Raw genomic sequence first — 20,963 nt, forward strand, 5'->3', positions numbered from 1 at the left:
AAAAAAGGTTCATGAAATAGAAAAACATTCGCAAAAATGCAAAAAAAAAAACATTGCGAATTTGAAAAACATAATAAAATCTGAGTTTCATACCCATAGGTCACATGGAGGGTGATAGCTCTCAAGTGTATGGCATATTATTGTGGGTATCCTGGTTCTGTATTGAGATTGATATGCAACTCTTTCATCTTCCAGTATAAGCATTGTCTTTTCCAAATACCATGAACATTGTCGTAAACATAGTGGCCACTTGCACAATTGAGTACATTATTCGAGACAAGCTACGCTATTGACATGTAACCATGCCTCGTAGTAGACTTCCATTTTGGACATGTGATTTTGTAATGAAATTTTACATGCACAACAAACAATTTTTAAAGTATACAAAAGAAAATTTCTATTTTTCTGATTTTACTGTTCACATTAGGAGCATTTGAGCCTGGGTGTAGAAAGATACTTTCGATATTTTAATGGGTTTCCCACTCCTTTTGTGAAAATATGCCGGACAGTGCTCATCCCGTTGGTCTTTTTTTTACACTGGATCCCAAGCACGCTATAATAGTCATCTAAAAAATCGTAGTAAACTATGGTGGATCATTTTTATTAACACATTACATGAGCAAACGCTCGTATATACACATACATATATACACCCACCCACTCCTATGAACATAGGCATCCATATTAGGTCCTTATGAGCACCTTCAAAAGAGTGAGCTAGCACAACATCTTTAGTCACTACAAAGATCTTCATAGTTGATGAAAACATATCTTTTCACTGAAGAAACATCATCAGAAAGCATATAATAAATTCATAAAAATATGAGCAGGAGTGTCAAGTCTATGACATAAACCCTAATGGTTGATTCCACACAAAAAAAATTCTAACCATCTCAGCTAGGCTCAGTTCGCACAAATCATTAGTGTAAATTATTGGTATCGTCCCAGTTCGCAAAGAAGAACACCCATTAGCATCTACTCCCTCCGTTCGGTGAAGAGTATACATCTAGAGATTTTAAAACAAATTATGGAGTAAAGTAAAAATGCATTGGAAAAGTGCAAGTCACCATCTTTCTTTATTTTAATTAACCAACCCCAATGAGTTTTTTTTTGCGGGGAACCCAATGAGTTAAGTGCATGTAAAAAATTAAGAAGACTATGTGTAGATTATTATTAGTGTTGATTACCGTATAATGAGAAAGAAGTATTTATTTTCTACTTTAAAGTACATTAGAAAGATAAAAATACATTTTTATGTACAAATTTTAAAGCCAAACATACACTTTTTATTGGACGGAAGGAGTATACAGAACAAACTTGCCTTGAATTCGGTGCCCATACATCCGTGCTGAATCTGAATGCGGTGCCCCATCGTAGGCAGTCATCAGATAATATTTTGTATATCTTCCGTTTCAGATTTGCGGCCCTGATGGCCTCCGATGGCCTCTACTACATTTTTTTTCACTGCGGAATTATTTTTCTATAGACTGATTGAGATGGTTAGGTAGACAATAATATCTCAACCTATCAGGGTTCAAATCCTGATGCTCGCATTTATCCTAAATTTATTTCAGAAATTCTGGCGATACGCTTTCAGTGGGAGGAGATGTTTCTATCGACTACGAGGCGTCTACAGTGACTTCATAAAATCTTAAAATGATATGCCGGTTCAGTCTCTCGAAGGTGCTCATAGAGTAAGGTGTGTGTGTGCGTTCATAGAGGTGAGTGTATGAGTGTTTTTATATAAACGTTTGCGTCTGTACTATGTTAAAAATAACGTGGGACCCAGCTTAGCGGCTCCACGGGCCAACTGCAGTCTGCAGCATCGGACAGGCGAGAGGCGTACGCGTACGCTCCCAAGCTCTGGCCATGGCCTCCGCCGGCGAGCACACCGTGGCCCTGCTCGCCCGCCTTCCCGCCGAGGTCTCTTTCCCCTAGCCTCTGGCTCCCCCGCCGTGATTATTTTCTCTACAATCTATGAGCACCTTGGCATTTCGCCTGCTTAGATTTTCAACCCCTGGCATTGGCATGGATGATGCTCAGCTGTTAATTTTTGGTGGCGATTGCCGTCGCAGGCAGCGGAGGCGTACGCCACCGACGGGTCCCTCGATTTCGACGGGAACCCGGCGCTGAGGAATCGCACAGGTGGATGGCGCGCTTGCCTCCCAGTTCTCGGTAATCTGTTTCTCGTTACGATTTAGATTTCAGGTGTTCTTGCCGATAAAATTCTCTGCGCGATGGTGTTAATTTAGTTTCTCGTTACCTTGGAACGGTGGTGTCCATGCAGGCACCGAGTTCTGCTACTGCGTGGCGTTCTACGGCATCTCCTTCAACCTCGTCACCTACCTCACCGGCGTCCTGGGCCAGAGCAACGTCGCCGCGGCGACGAACGTGTCCACCTGGCAGGCCACCTGCTTCCTCATGCCCCTCGCCGGCGCCGTCGTGGCCGACTCCTACTGGGGAAGGTACCGCACCATGGTCGTCTCCTTCTTCATCGGCGTCGCAGTCAGTACCCAATCTAACATCACTTCAATAATTCCCCACGCTACAGTCAACATCCTGCCTTGTCCCAATTGAGAAAATTCAGACTCCAATAATGGTCTCTCTGTTTTTGGGCAGGGCATGCTCATGGCAGCTCTCTCGGCGTACCTCCCGCTGCTCGTCAAGAACGGCGTGCTGTTCAGAGGCCTCACCTCGTCCAACATTGTGTCGGTTCAGGAGTTCCTCTTGTTTCTCGGCCTCTACATGATTGCCGTCGGGTTGGGCGGACTCCGCCCGTGCCTCATGTCCTTCGGCGCCGACCAGTTCGACGACGGTGACCCGGTGGAGCGCGCCATGAAGGGCTCCTTCTTCAACTGGTACGTGTTCAACATGAGCTGCGCGTCGCTGATGTCCAGCAACGGCATCGTGTGGATGCAGGATCGTTACGGCTGGGCGGTGGGCCTGACAATTCCGGCGGTCGTCCTGGTCGTCGGGCTTTCTTGCCTGGTTGCGGCGTCGCGGAGATACAGGTACCAGCGAACCCGCGGCAGTCCGCTCACCAGAGTCTGCCAGGTTGTTGTCGCCGCCGTGAGAAAGTTCCGCGTCGAGCTGCCTGCTGATAGCTCTCTGCTCTACGACATGCCGCCGGAAGACGACCCCGCCATGAAGGGAGTTCGGAGGATCGAGCACACCACAGATCTCCGGTCAGTTGCAGCAATTCTGCGAGGTTTACTCGTAGCTGCCTGCACCTTGCTTGCTCCAATTCACCACTCAAGATGGATCTGTTGCTTGTTTGCTCAGATTCTTCGACAAGGCCGCCATTGTCGTGGCTTCGGACAAGGAGGTGGAGACGGCAGCCGCTCCGACGCTGCTGCAGCACAGCCCGTGGAGACTTTGCATGGTGACGCAGGTCGAGGAGCTCAAGATTCTCGTGCGGATGCTGCCGATCTGGGCGACCGTCGTCTTCTTCTATGCCATGGCGACGCAGGTCTCCTCCACATTCGTCGAGCAAGGCATGGCGATGGACGCCACCGTCGGCTCCGTGCGCGTCCCGCCCGCGTCCATGCCCACCTTCGATATACTCACAGCAATCGTCCTGGTCCCGCTCTACGACCGGGCCTTCGTTCCGGCTGCCAGGAGGCTCACGGATCGGGAGAAGGGAATCTCGGAGCTGCAGAGGATCTGCTCACCATGACCGCCGCGGCGCTTCTCGAGACGGCGCGCCTCCGCGCGGCAAAGGCGTCGCCGCTGGCGCCAAATACGACCAGCTTGCTATGGCAGGCACCGCAGTACGCACTGGAGGGCGTGGGCGAGCTGCTCGCCACCATCGGCCAGCTCGACTTCTTCTACAGCCAGGCGCCGGCCACGATGAAGACCGTGTGCACGGCGCTCGGGCTCCTCGCGGTAGCGGCCGGCGGCTACCTGAGCTCGTTCTTGCTGACGGCACTGCAGTGGGCGACGGCGAGAGGCGGCGGGCCCGGGTGGATCCCCGACGACCTGAATGAGGGTCACCTGGATCGCTTCTTCTGGATGATGGCTGGACTTGGTTGCCTGAATCTGATGGCGTTTGGGAGCTTTGCCAGGATGTACGAATCCAAAAAGAGCTGCTAATTTTTTTCAGGGACGCGGAGTATATGAGCTCGAGCTCTAATGAGTTTGGATGAACAGTAAATTTTTGAAAAATGAAAAATTCAAAAAATTCTGAATCTTTTTTGTTATAAGCATTGACAAATATTGTAAGTGTTTGCAAATTTTCATCGTGAGATCACCTTCTTGGAAGGCTTAACAAAAGAAAGAAAATCGATGCTCTGTAATGAAAATTTGCAAACACCTCGATCATTTGTCATAGTTTATTCAGATTTTGTTTAATTCTTTTGAATTTACTGTCCATGTGAACTCAGAAGGGTACTTTTGATTTGTCAGTTCCAACACTGATAATTTTCAGTTCCAAGAAAGTGGAGACTTATTTCATCGGCAATAGCGAAATGCCTCAAGAAGATCGAAAGTGTCGTACTGCCATTCTAGTCCCAAGCTCAAATCCTCTCACGAACAGAACAGTAAAATCCAAAAATAGAAAACATATAAAAAAGGTAACAAAAGTTGCTTAGTTTCTTACTGTGTGCAAATTTCGTGATAAAATGATATTCATGGATCTGTCGCCCAAAAGACAATCAATGTTCCGCTTTAAAAAGAGTCTATTTGGAGCATCAACTTTTTTTCTTGCCCAGACCTTCACAAATATCATACCATCACTGCAATTTTCATGAAGATAAAACACTTATTGATATTTACAGAAAAAATCAGATTTTTTTAGAATACGCATGTGTGTGTATTATATATTGATAGAAGAAAAGGGTGAAGAGCCCACCACCAAAGCATACAATACATGATTGCTTACATGACCACCATCGAACCGAACCGAACAACAACTACTCGCTAGATCCCCGCGTATCCAGAACTATGAAAAAGAGAGAGAAATCTCATGTAATTAGGCCGGACATGTTGAGGAACGTAGTAATTTCAAAAAAATTCCCACACACACGCAAGATCATGGTGATGCAAAGCAACGAGAGGGGAAAGTGTTGTCCACGTAACCTCGTAGACCGAAAGCGGAAGCATTAGCACAACGCGGTTGATGTAGCCGTACGTCTTCACGATCCGACCGATCAAGTACCGAACGTACGGCACATCCGAGTTCAGCACACGTTCAGCCCGATGACGTCCCTCGAACTCCGATCTAGCCGAGTGTTGAGGGAGAGTTTCGTCAGCACGAGGGCGTGGTGACGATGATGATGTTCTACCGACGCAGGGCTTCGCCTAAGTACCGCTACAATATTATCGAGGTGGACTATGATGGAGGGGGGGGACCACACACGGCTAAAAGATCAAACGACCTATTGTTGTGTCCATGGGGTGCCCCCTGCCCCTGTATATAAAGGAGCAAGGGGGGGGGGGTGCGGCCGGCCTAGAGAGGGGCGCGCCAGGAGGAGTCCTACTCCTACTGGGAGTAGGACTCCCCCCTTTTCCTTGTTGGACTAGGAGAGAGAGAGGGGAAAGAGGTGGAGGAGAAGAAGGAAGGGGGGGTGCCGCCCCCCTCTCCTTGTCCTATTCGGACTAGGGGGGAGGGGGCGCGGCCCATGCCCATGCCCTGGCCGCCTCTCCTCTCTTTCCACCAAGGCCCACTAAGGACCATTAAGTCCTCGGGGGGTTCCAGTAACCTCCCGGTACTCCGGTAAAATCCCGATTTCACCCGGAACACTTCCGATATCCAAACATAGGTGAGGGAGTCCTGGATTAGGGGGTATCCGGACAGGCGGATTATATCCTTTGGCCGGACTGTTGGACTATGAAGATACAAAATTGAAGACTTCGTCCCGTGTCCGGATGGGACTCTCCTTGGCGTGGAAGGCAAGCTTGGCAATACGGATATGTAGATCTCCTTCCTTGTAACCGACTATGTGTAACCCTAGCCCCCTCCGGTGTCTATATAAACCGGAGGGTTTTAGTCCGTAGGACAACATACAATCATACCATAGGCTAGCTTCTAGGGTTTAGCCTCTCTGATCTCGTGGTAGATCAACTCTTGTACTACTCATATTATCAAGAATAATCAAGCAGGACGTAGGGTTTTACCTCCATCAAGAGGGCCCGAACCTGGGTAAAACATTGTGTCCCCTGCCTCCTGTTACCATCCGCCTTAGACGCACAGTTCGGGACTCCCTACCCGAGATCCGCCAGTTTTGACACCGACATTGGTGCTTTCATTGAGAGTTCCTCTGTGTCGTCACCATTAGGCTTTATGGTTCCTTCGATCATCGATAGCGATGCAGTCCAGGGTGAGACTTTTCTCCCCAGACAGATCTTTGTATTCGGCGGCTCCGCACCGTGGGCCAACTCGCTTGGCCATCTGGAGCAGATCGGGAGCTACGCCCCTGGCTATCAGGTCAGATTTGGAAAGTTGAACTACACAGCCGACATCCACGGAGACTTGATCTTCGACGGATTCGAGCCCTTGCCGAGTGTGCCACACGGTCACGATGAGCATGACTTAGCTCCACCATCGGACAGTGTTCGGGAGATTGCACCGGCGACCGCTCCGACCCTCAAATCGGAGCCAATTGCGCCATCCAGTGACGGGTGGATAGACCCCACCGCGGAGGCCGCACTCTCATCGGCGATCGAGCCGAGTATCGACCTTACCCTTCACGAGAGCCGTGACGCCAAACTGCCGGATTCTTCCCCGGCCACGGACTCCGAACCACCTGCGCCCGTGCCCATCGAATCCGGCTAGGCACCGATCATGGAGTTCACCTCCGCGGATATCTTTTAGCACTCGCCTTTTGGCGACATACTGAACTCATTAAGGTCTCTCTCTCTGTCAGAAGAGCCCTGGCCGAACTATGTCCGGCGGAATTGGGATACGGATGACGAAGAAATCCGCCGCCCACCCACCACCCACTTAGTAGCCACTGTCGACGATTTGACCGACATGCTCGACTTCGACTCCGAAGGAATCGATGGTATGGACGACGATGCAGGAGACGAACAGGAACCACTGCCCACAGGGCACTGGACGCCCACTTCATCATATGATGTATACATGGTGGACACACCCAAAGAAAACGACGACGAAGAACGGAAGGACGCAGCGAACGGTTGTTCCCTCGAGAAGCAGTCAAAGCGGCGGCGTAAGCGCCGCTCCAAATCCTACCTCGGTAGAAGCAGCGATCATATAAATCCAGCGATAGAGCAAGGCGAGCCAGCAGACGACAAACACGGCATTGAACCATCGTCCGACCACGGCAACACGGAGAATCAAACCGAACAACCCGACTCCGTCGAAGATAGTAGTTCGGATGACATCACACCGGACAGGCACCCGGAGCAACAGAATACCCATCAAAGGCTTGTTGCCACTGCGACGAGTCTGAAAAGCAGAAGCAAAGGCTCAGGGTTGCACAAGACACACTCAAAATCAGATGGAGTGAAGTACTCAACACTACAGCGAAGTACGGCGGTAATCGCCACACCAAGAGCTACCCGAAGCGAAAGTTGCTACCTGAATTCGATGAGGAGGCCTTAGATCCCCCGCAATCAAAAACAAAACGGCAATCCGGTCGGATAGACCACCTCGTGGCCAACATAGAACGGCAAACGACGCCGCACATAAGCCAGTATGCGATCCGCGTGAGGGCTCGCATCAAAAGGATGGCGCAACCAAATCCATCTACGGGCCACACAAGCGCGCTCCAGCATGCAATGCAACACAACAAACATCCCAACACCACGGTACACCCAAATACAGGGGTGCCGCACACCCCCTATGTTTCACCGATGAGGTGCTGGACCACGAATTTCCAGAGGGATTCAAACCCGTAAAACATAGAGGCATACGATGGAACGACAGACCCTGGGGTCTGGATTGAGGAATACATCCTCCATATCCATATGGCTCGAGGAGACGATCTCCACGCCATCAAGTACTTACCCCTCAAGCTCAAAGGGCCAGCTCGGCATTGGCTTAAAAGCCTCCCCGAAAACTCCATTGGAAGCTGGGAAGAGCTCGAAGACGCTTTTCGGGCAAATTTTCAAGGGACCTATGTCCGACCACCGGATGCAGACGATTTGAGTCATATAACTCAACAGCCCGGAGAGTCAGCCCGAAAGCTTTGGAACAGGTTTCTTACTAAAAAGAACCAAATAGTCGACTGCCCGGACGCCGAAGCCTTAGCAGCTTTTAAGCACAGCGTTCGAGACGAATGGCTTGCCAGACACCTCGGCCAAGAAAAGCCGAGAACAATGGTAGCATTAACAAGCCTCATGTACCGCTTTTGCGCGGGCGAGGATAGCTGGTTAGCCCGATGCAGCACCAGCGACCCAAGTACATCTGAAGTCAGGGACGGAAACGGAAAACCACGATGCAACAAAAACAAGCGCCGGAATAAAGAAGACAGCCCGAAGAGCACGGCGGTAAATGCTGGATTTAGAAGCTCTCGGCCAGGTCAACAAAAGCTGCCCTCCAAAGGCAACAGAGACGAACTGTCCAGCCTAAACAAGATTCTGGATAAAATATGTCAGATCCACAGCACCCCCGGTAAGCCTGCAAATCATACCCATAGAGAATGTTGTGTCTTCAAGCAGTCCGACAAGCTCAACGCCGAACATAAGGGGCAGGATACACGAAGCGAAGACAAGGATGAGCCTCGCAAGCAAAGCACTGGGGAACAGAAGAAATTCCCACCAGAAGTCAAAACAGTAAACGTGTTACACATGAAAAAGGGGAGAAACAAAGCGGCACTCCTAGAGACACATGCCCCAGGGCCTATCACCGCGGAGTTCTGCCACTGGTCGTCCCAACCGATCATCTTTGACCATCGGGATTACTCGGCAAGTATCCGGCGTGCAGGATGGGCTGCCTTGGTATTAGACCCAATAATTGACGGATACCGCTTCACACGAGTCCTGATGGATGGCGACAGCAGTTTAAACCTGATATATCAGGACACAGTCCGCAAAATGGGGATAGACCCAACAAAAACCAGCCATAGCAATACTACCTTTAAAGGAGTAACGCCAGGCTCAGAAGCCCATTGCACGGGCTCCCTACTACTAGAGGTTACATTCGGCTTTCCTGATAACTTCCGCATCGAAACGTTAACCTTCCACATCACTCCGTTCCAAAGTGGCTATCAAGCACTACTCGGACGCAAAGCTTTCGCTCGCTTTAACGCAATAACGCATTACGCTTCCCTCATGCTTAAGATGCCCGGTCCACGTGGCATCATTACAGTAAATGGAAATATCGAGCGTTCCTTGCGCGCGGAAGACTGTGCGGCTGCCTTGGCAGCCGCACACTAAACGGCCTCACCAACTAGAGCATCTGACAGGTCATTAAGACCACGGACGCGGTTAGACGAGTCCGGTGCAGCTATATATAATTGATACAGGTTTGATGCCTATACCACTATAACAATACAAGGGGCTCAACGCGTGTAAACAAGTGACAATTAGGCTCAACCTTACTCGTCTTAAACTATACATGGTTTATTTAGTATAACCTACCTTTTGCACGACAACTTTTCAGCTAAGTTCCTCTCTTTTACAGATGACCATCGTGCTACACCCGTCCAGGATACGACACAACGGAGACACAGGCGCAGACGTGCAGCACGGACCCGTTCCAAGGATTCTTTTTAGATTAAGACCCTGCGTAAACCTTTTTTACTGTCTCTTGTTGATACACATCCCCCGGATTCTCAGTACAATTGAGAAGGATGCTGACGTATTGGCATGTGGCCACGTCAGAATATTGCACGTACCTGGACACCAGGGGCTTATTACAAAGGGCACTGTTTAGCCCGGTTTACATCATAAAGACCGAATACCTTAGGGAGTGTTCGGTGTCGCGAGTTTGGCCTTATATGCATGAGCTCCGAATCATGTCTTTGGTCAAATGTTGGGTTTGCCCGGCTCCTGTGTTTTGCTGCCTTACGTTCTGCTCTATCGGCTAAGGCGGCACCAGGAGAACTACTGCGATTGTGCCCTGGTTCATCCGGACGAGCACCTCAGTAGAGAAAGCCGAAAACTGACTGTCATGATATAGCGTGAGACTGGTCAACCACTCGATGACCTAGCGGAATCTTCAGGATTCCTCCGCCTTAACGAAGGGCCGTTTCCCGGCCAGGCATGTACGCGCCCCGAATTCGGATGAGCGCGGAGCCACCAGGGGCTATATAGTAGCCCCACTATCAAACTCCTCTGGCTAAGTGAAAGTGTTAAAGCATTATAGTCTGATTGCCTAGTTCGCTATGCTATCACCTCCTTAATGGACCAAGACGTTGGATCAAGTGTGAACATGCGTCTTCTGCGAACACCCCCGCATTATATGCGTGGGGGTTGAAGCCGACGACTGCCATCTTTCAGGTTATATACATATATACATAAACGGCCGCACATGAGGCATCATAGCACTTTCAGGCAAAAGTATAAATAAAGCCTTGATAAATTCAATAAAGCATTGTTCTTACAATGGGAATACATGTCACTTAAACATAATATTCTTCGAGCACTGAGCCTCTATCAAACGAGCGCCTTCAAGAACTTCTTCAAAGTAGTGCTCGGCAGCCACTCGGCCTATGGCCGAACCCTGTGCCGCAACAGTGTTGGCATCCATCTCCGCCCAGTATGTTTTGACACGGGCAAGGGCCATCCGCGAGCCCTCTATGCACGCCGACCTCTTTACAGCATCGATGCGTGGCACATCACCAAGGAATTGTTGCACCAAGCTAAAGTAGTTATTCGGCCTTAGCCCTCCTGGCCACAAATGATCCACTACGGACCTCATGGCAAGTCCGGATAATCTATGGAGCTCGGCCCAACCGGTCAATCGCTCATTCAGCAACATCGGACGGACTAGAGTGTGAAACTGTGACCAGAACAGCTTCTCCACTTCAGGACCCTTTTGATCCTTGAAGTACTCGGCCGCATCAGCAGCACTTGCAGCCAAATCCATGTACTCGTCCGCAGAACTCCATAGCCGGTCTAGAGGAGCATATTTTGGATCTCCGAACTTAGTCCGCAACAAGAAGGGCTTCCTAGAAACGATATCCAAAGCTTGATTCAGCTCCTCCTTCGTCGCTCTAATTTTGGAGCGGGCTTCCTTGGCAGCCACCCGGGCCTTCTCTAGGTCCGTCGCCTTCGCCCGGTTTTCTTCTTCAATAAGCTAGTAACGGTCAACAATATCTTTTAACTCCACGACCATCTTGGCAATTTTTTCTTTGCTCTCACAATGTGTGGCCTGTTCGGCCCTTAAACCCTCGGCCGCCTTTAAAGCGGCCGCATTGCTGCTCCTTGCGTGCTCCTTGGCTCGGGCAAGCTCCGCCCGAAGGGCCTCCATGGTGGCAGCTCCATCTGCAGTCACAACACATTAAAGATACTGGCATCATGCTGCTCTTACTATGTGATGATCACCAGAAAAATCACTGCCCCTGTGCCTCGTCAAGCCGCTTGTTGACAAGCACGATGTCGGCATCCGCCGCATCCAGCTGCCGCTTCAGTTTGGCAAACCCATTAATCCGGCTAGCCACCGGAGCTTCCACCACCTGCACATAAAGGCAGTCTGGTTATTACCTGGGACTATGATCCTCTGTTTGCCGCCGTTTTCGATGGCAACCAGAGTCTCAGGGGCTACTATCTACATAGGGCACATCTAAAAATGTGTGGTACTGTCAAAAATGTACATCATTTCACATACCTCAAAACCCGTTAGTATACTCATAAAGGCTTCATGCAACCCACTTTCGGCGGATGAAATCCTTTCAATCACCGTACCCATCAATGTGCGGTGCTCTTCTGAGATAGCCGCTTGCTCTAACAGATCCCTCAGTACGTCCGACCGCACACCAGATGATGCTGGACTCTTTTGATTGCTCTCTTCAAGAGCCGGATACTTAGGACTTCGGGTGGCCATAGGATTACCTTCTGGGCTTGACGGATCAGGAGAAACCCTCCGCGACGACACCTCGGGGTCGCCCGCCTCGTGAGACGGTGTGGCAGGGGGAGGCGTTTCGCTCTCCATCATCTCTGGAAGAAGATCCCCTAAACACGAGCTCTGCTGAGAAGGGCTAAGATCCGAACTGCAAGATAAATGCTTCGGTTATTTTCCTCAGAAGTAAAGCGAGATATTTTCATTATTATGTACCCTTTTACTTACAGCTCGGTGGAGGGCTGATCCCCTTGAGGGCATAGTGCGGCCAGGGTAGCCCCCGTGGCAGGACCCTCTGGCGAAGATTTCTTCCCCGTTTGGAGACCATTGTCTCCGGGCCCTCGGAGGTGGTCCTCTTCCTTCCCTGGGGAGAGGAAGTTTCAGTCCCTCCTCCCCGGCTAACCTCCTTCGCGGAGGCGCTAACCTCCTTGTTCCCCCCTTTATCTTCTCCCAAGGGCGCTTGATAAAGCGTGATCTCCAGCATCCTGGTTAGCACGGGATTTGGTGAGGTCTCAGGGAGGGGGGCCAGACACCTGATCAACTTTGCCTTCGCTATCCAATCCTGGACCAAGAGCGGTTTTTCTTTTTTAGGGCAACGTTGATATAAATAAAATGGACAGTGTGTTCGGATGCGGGGCTACTTACTTGGGTATCCGGGCGATTGCAGCTCAGACCTGCATCCTCAGTGATGTCCGGACACATTATTTGTGGTCCGATGAACAATTTGTACATCTCTTCGTGCGTCATGCCGAGGAAATGTTGGATAGGTTGTGGTCCTTCTGGGTTGAATTCCCACATGCGAAGGGGCCGGCGGTTGCAAGGATGGACTTGACGGACTAGCATAACTTGCACTACCATAACCAGACTGATATCTCTCTCGAGGAGATCTCGGATACGGCTTTGCAGTATTGGCACGTCCTTGGCTGGACCCCAGCTCAGCCCCCTGCTGATCCATGACATCAGTTATGGTGGGGGGCCTTAGCGGAAGGCGGGGGCAACTACCCACTTGGCACTTCGGGGAGCTGTGATGTAGAACCACTCCTGCTGCCACAATCCGGACACCTCTGGGAAGTAACCCTCGGGCCATGGAGTGTCAGCAATTTTGCTTATTGAAGCGCCTCCGCACGATGCGTGCTGCCCCTCGATCATCTTCGGCTTCACATCGAAGGTATTGAGCCACATGCCGAAGTGAGGGGTAATGCGGAGGAAGGCCTCACATATGACAATAAATGTCGAGATGTGAAGAAGGGAATCCGGGGCCAGATCGTGAAAATCTAGCCCGTAATAGAACATAAGACCCCTAACAAAGGGATCCAGAGCGAGGCCTAGTCCTCGGAGGAAGTGGGAGATGAACACGACACTCTCGGTGGGTTCGGGAGTAGGGACTCCGAACAACCTTCGGTACATCAAAACATATAAACTCATAATATAACTGTCATCGAAACGTTAAGCGTGCGAACTCTACGGGTTCGAGAGCTATGTAGACATGACCGAGACATGTCTCCGGTCAATAACCAATAGCGGAACCTGGATGTTCATATTGGCTCCCACATATTCTACGAAGATCTTTATCAGTCAGACCACATAACAACATATGTTGTTCCCTTTGTCATCGGTATGTTACTTCCCCGAGATTCGATCGTCGGTATCTCAATATCTAGTTCAATCTCGTTACCAGCAAGTCTCTTTACTCGTTCCATAATACATCATCCCGCAACTAACTCATTAGTTGCAATGCTTGCAAGGCTTAAGTGATGTGCATTACCGAGAGGGCCCAGAGATACCTCTCCGACAATCGGAGTGACAAATCCTAATCTTGAAATACGCCAACCCAACAAGTACCTTCGGAGACACCTGTAGAGCACCTTTATAATCACCCAGTTACGTTGTGATGTTTGGTAGCACACAAAGTGTTCCTCCGGTAAACGGGAGTTGCATAATCTCATAGTCATAGGAACATGTATAAGTCATGAAGAAAGCAATAGCAGCATACTAAACGATCGGGTGCTAAGCTAACGGAATGGGTGAACTCAATCACATCATTCTCCTAATGGTGTGATCCCGTTAATCAAATGACAACCCATGTCAATGGTTAGGAAACTTAACCATCTTTGATCAACGAGCCAGTCAAGTAGAGGCATACTAGTGACACTCTGTTTGTCTATGTAGTCACACATGTATTATGTTTCCGGTTAATACAATTCTAGCATGAATAATAAACATTTATCATGATATAAGGAAATAAATAATAACTTTATTATTGCCTCTAGGGCATATTTCCTTCAGTCTCCCACTTGCACTAGAGTCAATAATCTAGATTACATAGTAATGATTCTAACACCCATGGAGTCTTGGTGCTGATCATGTTTTGCTCGTGGAAGAGGCTTAGTCAATGGGTCTGCAACATTCAGATCCGTATGTATCTTGCAAATTTCTATGTCTCCCACCTGGACTAAATCCCGGATGGAATTGAAGCGTCTCTTGATGTGCTTGGTTCTCTTGTGAAATCTGGATTCCTTCGCGAAGGCAATTGCACCAGTATTGTCACAAAAGATTTTCATTGGACCCGATGCACTAGCTATTACACCTAGATCAGATATGAACTCCTTCATCCAGACTCCTTCATTTGCTTCTTCGGATGCAGTTATGTACTCCGCTTCACACGTAGATGTTGGGGAACGTAGTAATTTCAAAAAAATTCCTACGCACACGCAAGATCATGGTGATGCATAGCAACGAGAGGGGAGAGTGTTGTCTACGTACCCTCGTAGACCGGCAATGGAAGCGTTGACACAACGTAGAGGAAGTAGTCGTACGTCTTCCCAATCCGACTGATTCAAGTACCGAACATACGGCACCTCCGAGTTCTGCACACGTTCTACTCGGTGATGTCCCTCGAGCTCCGATCCAGCCGAGTGTTGAGGGAGAGTTTCGTCAGCACGATGGCGTGATGACGGTGATGATGTTCTACCAATGCAGGGCTTCGCCTAAGCACCGCTACGATATGACCAAGGTGGAATATGGTGGAAGGGGGCACCGCACACGGCTAAGGAACGATCACGAAGATCAACTTGTGTGTTATGGGGTGCCCCCTTGTCCCCGTATATAAAGGAGGGAGAGGGGGAGGTGCGGTCGGCCCTAGGGGTGCGCCTGGAGGAGTCCTACTCCCACCGGGAGTAGGACCCCCCCTCTTGCCTTGTTGGAGAAGGAAAGGGGAAGGGGGAAAGAGGAAAGGGGGGCACCGCCCCCTTCCTTGTCCTATTCGGGCTAGGGGGGAGGGGGCGCGCGGCCTGCCCTGGCTGGCCCTCCTCTTCTCCCTTAGGGCCCATGTTGTGACGCCCTCGATTCAATCGTACACTAATCATACACGCAAACGTGTACGATCAAGATCAGGGACTCACGGGAAGATATCACAACACAACTCTACAAATAAAATAAGTCATACAAGTATCATATTACAAGCCAGGGGCCTCGAGGGCTCGAATACAAGAGCTCGATCATAGACGAGCCAGCGGAAGCACCAATATCTGAGTAGAGACGTAGGTTAAACAAGTTTGCCTTAAGAAGGCTAGCACAAACTGGGATACAGATCGAAAGAGGCGCAGGCCTCCTACCTGGGATCCTCCTAAACTACTCCTGGTCGTCGTCAGCAGGCTGCACGTAGTAGTAGGCACCTCCCGAGTAGTAGTAGTCGTCGACGGTGGCGCCTGGCTCCTGGGCTCCAACGTCTGGTCGCAGCAATCGGGTATAGAAAGGGGGAAAAGAGAGAGCAAAGCAACCGTGAGTACTCATCCAAAGTACTCGCAAGCAAGGAGCTACACTACATCGGTATGCATTAGTATCAAATGGAATAAGGATATCATATGTGGACTGAACTGCAGAATGCCGGAATAAGAGGGGGATAGCTAGTCCTATCGAAGACTATGCTTCTGGTAACCTCCATCTTGCAACAGGAGAAGAGAGTAGATGGTAAGTTCACCAAGTAGCAACGTGTAGCATAATACTACCCGGTGGTCCTCTCCTCGTCGCCCTGTTAGAGAGCGACCACCGGGTTGTATCTGGCACTTGGAAGGGTGTCTTTTATTAAGTATCCGGTTCTAGTTGTCATAAGGTCAAGGTACAACTCCAAGTCGTCCTGTTACCGAAGATCACGACTATTCGAATAGATTAACTTCCCTGCAGGGGTGCACCACATAACCCAACACGCTCGATCCCATTTGGCCAGACACACTTTCCTGGGTCATGCCCGGCCTCGGAAGATCAACGCGTTGCAGCCCTACCTAGGCACAATAGAGAGGTCAGCACACTGGTCTAAATCCTATGGCGCAGGGGTCTGGGCCCATCGCCCGTTGCACACCTGCACGTTGCGAACGCGGCGGGAAGCAGACCTAGCCTAGCAGGCGTTCCAGTCCAATCCGGCGCGCGTTGCTCAGTCGCTGACGTCACAAAGGCTTCAGCTGATACCATGACATCGAGTGCCCATAACTGTTCCCATGTAGATGGTTAGTGCGTATAGGCCAGTAGCTAGACTCAGATCAAATACCAAGATCTCGTTAAGCTTGTTATTTTGAAATAACCGCGAACGTCGACCAGGGCCAGGCCCACCTCTCTCCTAGGTGGTGTCAACCTGCCCCGTCGCTTCGCCACAAAGATCCACACAGAGGGCTGTCGGGAAAGTATGTCCTTCCAGCCCCCAATTCGTGAATCAACCGCGGGTACTCCTCGAGCTAACCCGACTTTAGTCATCACATGTATCATGTATAAAGTATATAGTATATACCCGTGATCACCTCCCGAGTGATCACGGCCCGATAGTATAGCATGGCAGACGGACAAGAATGTAGGGCCACTGATGATAAACTAGCCTCCTATACTAAGCGTTAGGATTGCAGGTAAAGGTAACAACAGTAGTAGCAAGGACATGCTATGCATCAGGATAGGATTAACGGAAAGCAGTAACATGCTACACTACTCTAATGCAAGAAGTAGAGAGAAGAGTAGGTGATATCTGATGATCAAAGGGGGGGGGCTTGCCTGGTTGCTCTAGCAAGAGAGAGGGGTCGTCAACACTGTAGTCGAACTGGGGGTCGCCGACAGTCTTGGGGTCTACTAGAAAGAAGTAACAGAGGGGGAACACAATAAATAACAACATTGCAATCAAAGCATCACAAGGCATAACATGACAATACGCGGTGCTAGGGGTGCCCTAACGCGGTATGAGGTGGTACCGGCGAAGGGGGGAAACCTCCGGGAAAATATCCCCGGGGTTTTGCGTTTTTGGACAGATGAATTGGAGGGGGAAAGTTGCGTGTTCGCTATGCTAGGGATGCGTGGCTGACGAACGGGCTGCGCATTCGGATTCCTCTCGTCGTTTTGAGCAATTTTCATGTACAAAGTTTTTCCATCCGAGCTACGGTTTATTTACTATGATTTTTCGAAGATTTAAAAGATTTTCTAATTTCTGGATTTAATTTAATTCGAAATTAAATTTGTATTTAAATGCTATGGGTGCACAGGAAGTGTACCCAGAGTGTGTCTAAGGGGCTGACAGGTGGGGCCCTGGTCAAATGTCCAGTCAGCGTTTGACTGGTCCGTTGACTGGTCAAAGGGCCATATCATTGGTACAGGTTTTACTAAACAATATTTGACTAACTAATCTGGTTGATTGGGTTATTAAGCAGGTTGTTAAAGTTAACTAATTAATCATTTTAACTAACAGTTTAATTAATTTTATAATTAGCAATTTTATTTGGTTTTATAACATTTTAAACTGCAGGGCCCGCATGTCAACGACATGGGCATGCCACGTCAGTGGTTCACCGGGTCATCTAGGCCCATTGGGTCCCAGTGGCAGTGGCCAAAGGCAGGGCCTGCAGCGCCAGGTTGTTGCCACGTAGGACGCCGGCCACCGGAGTTCTCCGGCGAGTCCGAATGACGGCGACAACTCCGGCGAGCTCGAGTTTCTCGTATAGTGCACCAAATAGGACTTTTTTTTGGCTCTTATCGAACATGCACACGAGGTCGCGTCCGATGGTGCGGTTCACAGCGGCTGAGGGAGAACGGAATGGTCACCGGCGATGACGTTGGGCGGCAGGGGAGGCGGGTTCGGCAGCAGTGAGGCGCAGGCGGGCGACGACACGGCCGTGGCGGAGCAGGGGAACTGAGGGGGTGCAGGGGACGTTGCCGTTAGCCATGGCGCCATGAGGCGGGCACGGGCAGCCGGAAGGTGGGCGAGCGGTCGAGCGCGAGGCACGGCGAACGAGAACGAGCGAGAGAGAAGGAAGGTGGAGGTCGGGCCTCACTTGCGGCGCAGGGGAACGGGGCGGTGAGGCTCGAGGACGACGGCCCGGGGAGGAGGGCGGAGACGGCGAGGTGGCGGGGAGGACGCATGATGGCGATGACGACGGGGTCGGTGCGGGAGCAGTCGTGGAGGAGGCGACGGCGGCGGGGCGTCGAGCGGTGCGGTCGGGGGAAGAGGGGACGGGGGCGCGAGGACGAGGACGAGGGCAGGGGGCGGCGCGACAGCTTCGGGCGATGGCGACGGGGTCGGCCTGATTCGATCTGGATCGGGAGGGAAAAGGAGAGACGAGGGAGTGGGGGGAAGTGGGGCTACGAGGATTAGGGTTCGGGGGACGTGGGGGTATGGAGAGTGCGGGATGGTTGGGCCGGCTAGGTTGGCCGGTTGGGTTGGGCGGTTGGGCCAAGGCCTAGTTGGGCTAGGGGTGTTCTTTTTTTGTTCTTTTCTTTTACATTTTCTTTTTGATTTTCTTTTAATGTTTAATGTTTAATGTCTAATTTTATTTTAGTTATATAAAATATAAATACAACTCCTAATTAGTGTTTTAACTTAGTACACTGGCACAAAAAGGTTGACAGCTAAATAAAATAGTTTGCATTATTATAATTTTTAAAAGGCATCTAATTAATTGTTATAGGTGTTGTTTTAATTATTTTAGAGCCTTTTGTTACATTATAGAGTTGTGGATTCTTCACCATATTTACCTATAACTTATTTGACACATTTAGAACGTTTTAGTTTTGATGTTTGAAAACTTTTATTATTTACCAAACTTTGAATTTGAATTTTGGACTGGTTTTTGAACTAACCCGAGATTAACTACAGTGACAGAGGTGACGTGGCATCATCAACGGGGGATTACTATAGCCTAATTATCCGGCCGTCACAATTCTCCTCCAGTACAAGAAATGTCGTCCCGAGATTTAGGAGCGGGAGTAAGGGGGAAGAGATTAGGTTACGAGATTCTAACATATCTTCTCGGTTGCGGTTACTCTTCTCGAAGCGGTTGATCCATTACGTTGATGTCTTCATTTCTCTGCTTCAGGTCATCATGATGAAGTCGGCATCCTTTCCTTGGGAACTCCGTCGTACTTACGAAAGAATAAAGGGGGTATTCCGGGAGAGTGGACCTCTGCAAGGTTGACTATCTGGTAGCTAATATCGGGGAAGGAGGCGGAAAGTAAGTCTCGAACTGAAACTTAAGAAAATATCTAGAGCAAAGTAAGAAGTGTTGGGGAACGTAGTAATTTCAAAATTTTCCTACGCACACGCAAGATCATGGTGATGCAGAGCAACGAGAGGGAAGAGTGTTGTCCACGTACCCTCGTAGACCAAAAGCGGAAGCGTTAGCACAACGCAGTTGATTTTGTCGTATGTCTTCACAATCCGACCGATCCAAGTACCGAACGCACGGCACCTCCGAGTTCAGCACACGTTCAGCTCGATGACGTCCCGCGAACTCCGATCCAGCAGAGCTTCACACGAGAGTTCCGTCAGCACGACGGCGTGGTGACGGTGATGATGTTGCTACCGACGTAGGGCTTCGCCTAAGCACCACTATGATATGACCGAAGTGGAATATGGTGGAGGGGGGCACCGCACACGGCTGGGAGAGATCAACTGATCAACTTGTGTGTCTCGAGGTGCCCCCTGCCCCTGTATATAAAGGAGCAAGGGGGGAGGCCGGCCGACCCTCTATGGACGCGCCAGGAGGAGGAGTCCTCCTCCTAGTAGGAGTAGGACTCCCCTTTCCTACTCCTACTACGAGGAGGAAAGGAAGGAGGAGAAGGAGAAGGAAGGAGAAGGAGGAAAAGGAGGAAAAGGAGGAAAGGGGGACCGGCCCCCTAGTCCAATTTGGTTTGGGCTAGGGGGGCCGCGCGCCCTGCCTCCTCTCTTCCACCACTTGGCCCATGAGGCCCATTACTTCTTCCTCGTATTCCCGTAACTCCCCGGTACCCCCGAAAATATATGAATCACTCAGAACCTTTCCGATGTCCGAATATAGTCGTCCAATATATCGATCTTTACGTCTCGACCATTTCGAGACTCCTCGTCATGTCCCCGATCTCATCCGGGACTCCAAACTACCTTCGGTACATCAAATCACATAAACTCATAATATAATCGTCACCGAAACTTTAAGCGTGCGGACCCTATGGGTCCGAGAACTATGTAGACATGACCGAGACATGTCTCTGGTCAATAACCAATAGCGGAACCTGGATGCTCATATTGGCTCCCACATATTCTATGAAGATCTTTATCGGTCAGACCGCATAACAACATATGTTGTTCCCTTTGTCATCGGTATGTTACTTGCCCGAGATTCGATCGTCGGTATCTGAATACCTAGTTCAATCTCATTACGGGCAAGTCTCTTTACTCATTCCGTAATACATCATCCCGCAACTAACTTATTAGTTGCAATGCTTGCAAGGCTTAAGTGATGTGCATTACCGAGAGGGCCCAGAGATACCTCTCCGACAATCGGAGTGACAAATCCTAATATCGAAATACGCCAACCCAACAAGTACCTTCGGAGACACCTGTAGAGCACCTTTATAATCACCCAGTTAAGTTGTGATGTTTGGTAGGACACAAAGTGTTCCTCGGTAAACGGGAGTTTCATAATCTCATAGTCATGGGAACATGTATAAGTTATGAAGAAAGCAATAGCAACAAACTAAACGATCAAGTGCT

General features: G+C 49.9%; 1 long non-coding RNA gene and 1 pseudogene across 2 annotated transcripts; one reads left to right on the top strand and one right to left on the bottom strand.

Annotated features, from left to right (window-relative positions):
- Positions 1–593: 593 nt before the first annotated feature.
- On the top strand, positions 594–4,187 carry LOC125541162 (protein NRT1/ PTR FAMILY 8.3-like; annotated as a pseudogene). The gene is made up of 5 exons (XR_015611701.1): positions 594–1,923; positions 2,076–2,175; positions 2,288–2,505; positions 2,620–3,185; positions 3,283–4,187. The product of XR_015611701.1 is annotated as a protein NRT1/ PTR FAMILY 8.3-like (transcript).
- An 11,186-nt stretch (positions 4,188–15,373) lies between these two features.
- On the bottom strand, positions 15,374–18,572 carry LOC147960652 (uncharacterized). The gene is made up of 3 exons (XR_015611172.1): positions 18,268–18,572; positions 17,000–17,074; positions 15,374–15,693 (listed from the first exon to the last, which is right to left on the bottom strand). It is a non-coding gene; the product is annotated as an uncharacterized LOC147960652 (long non-coding RNA).
- Positions 18,573–20,963: the final 2,391 nt, after the last annotated feature.

Source organism: Triticum urartu, chromosome 7A, assembly GCF_056163025.1.
Source record: "Triticum urartu cultivar PI428250 chromosome 7A, HENAU_Tu73, whole genome shotgun sequence".
Taxonomy (NCBI): domain Eukaryota; kingdom Viridiplantae; phylum Streptophyta; class Magnoliopsida; order Poales; family Poaceae; genus Triticum; species Triticum urartu.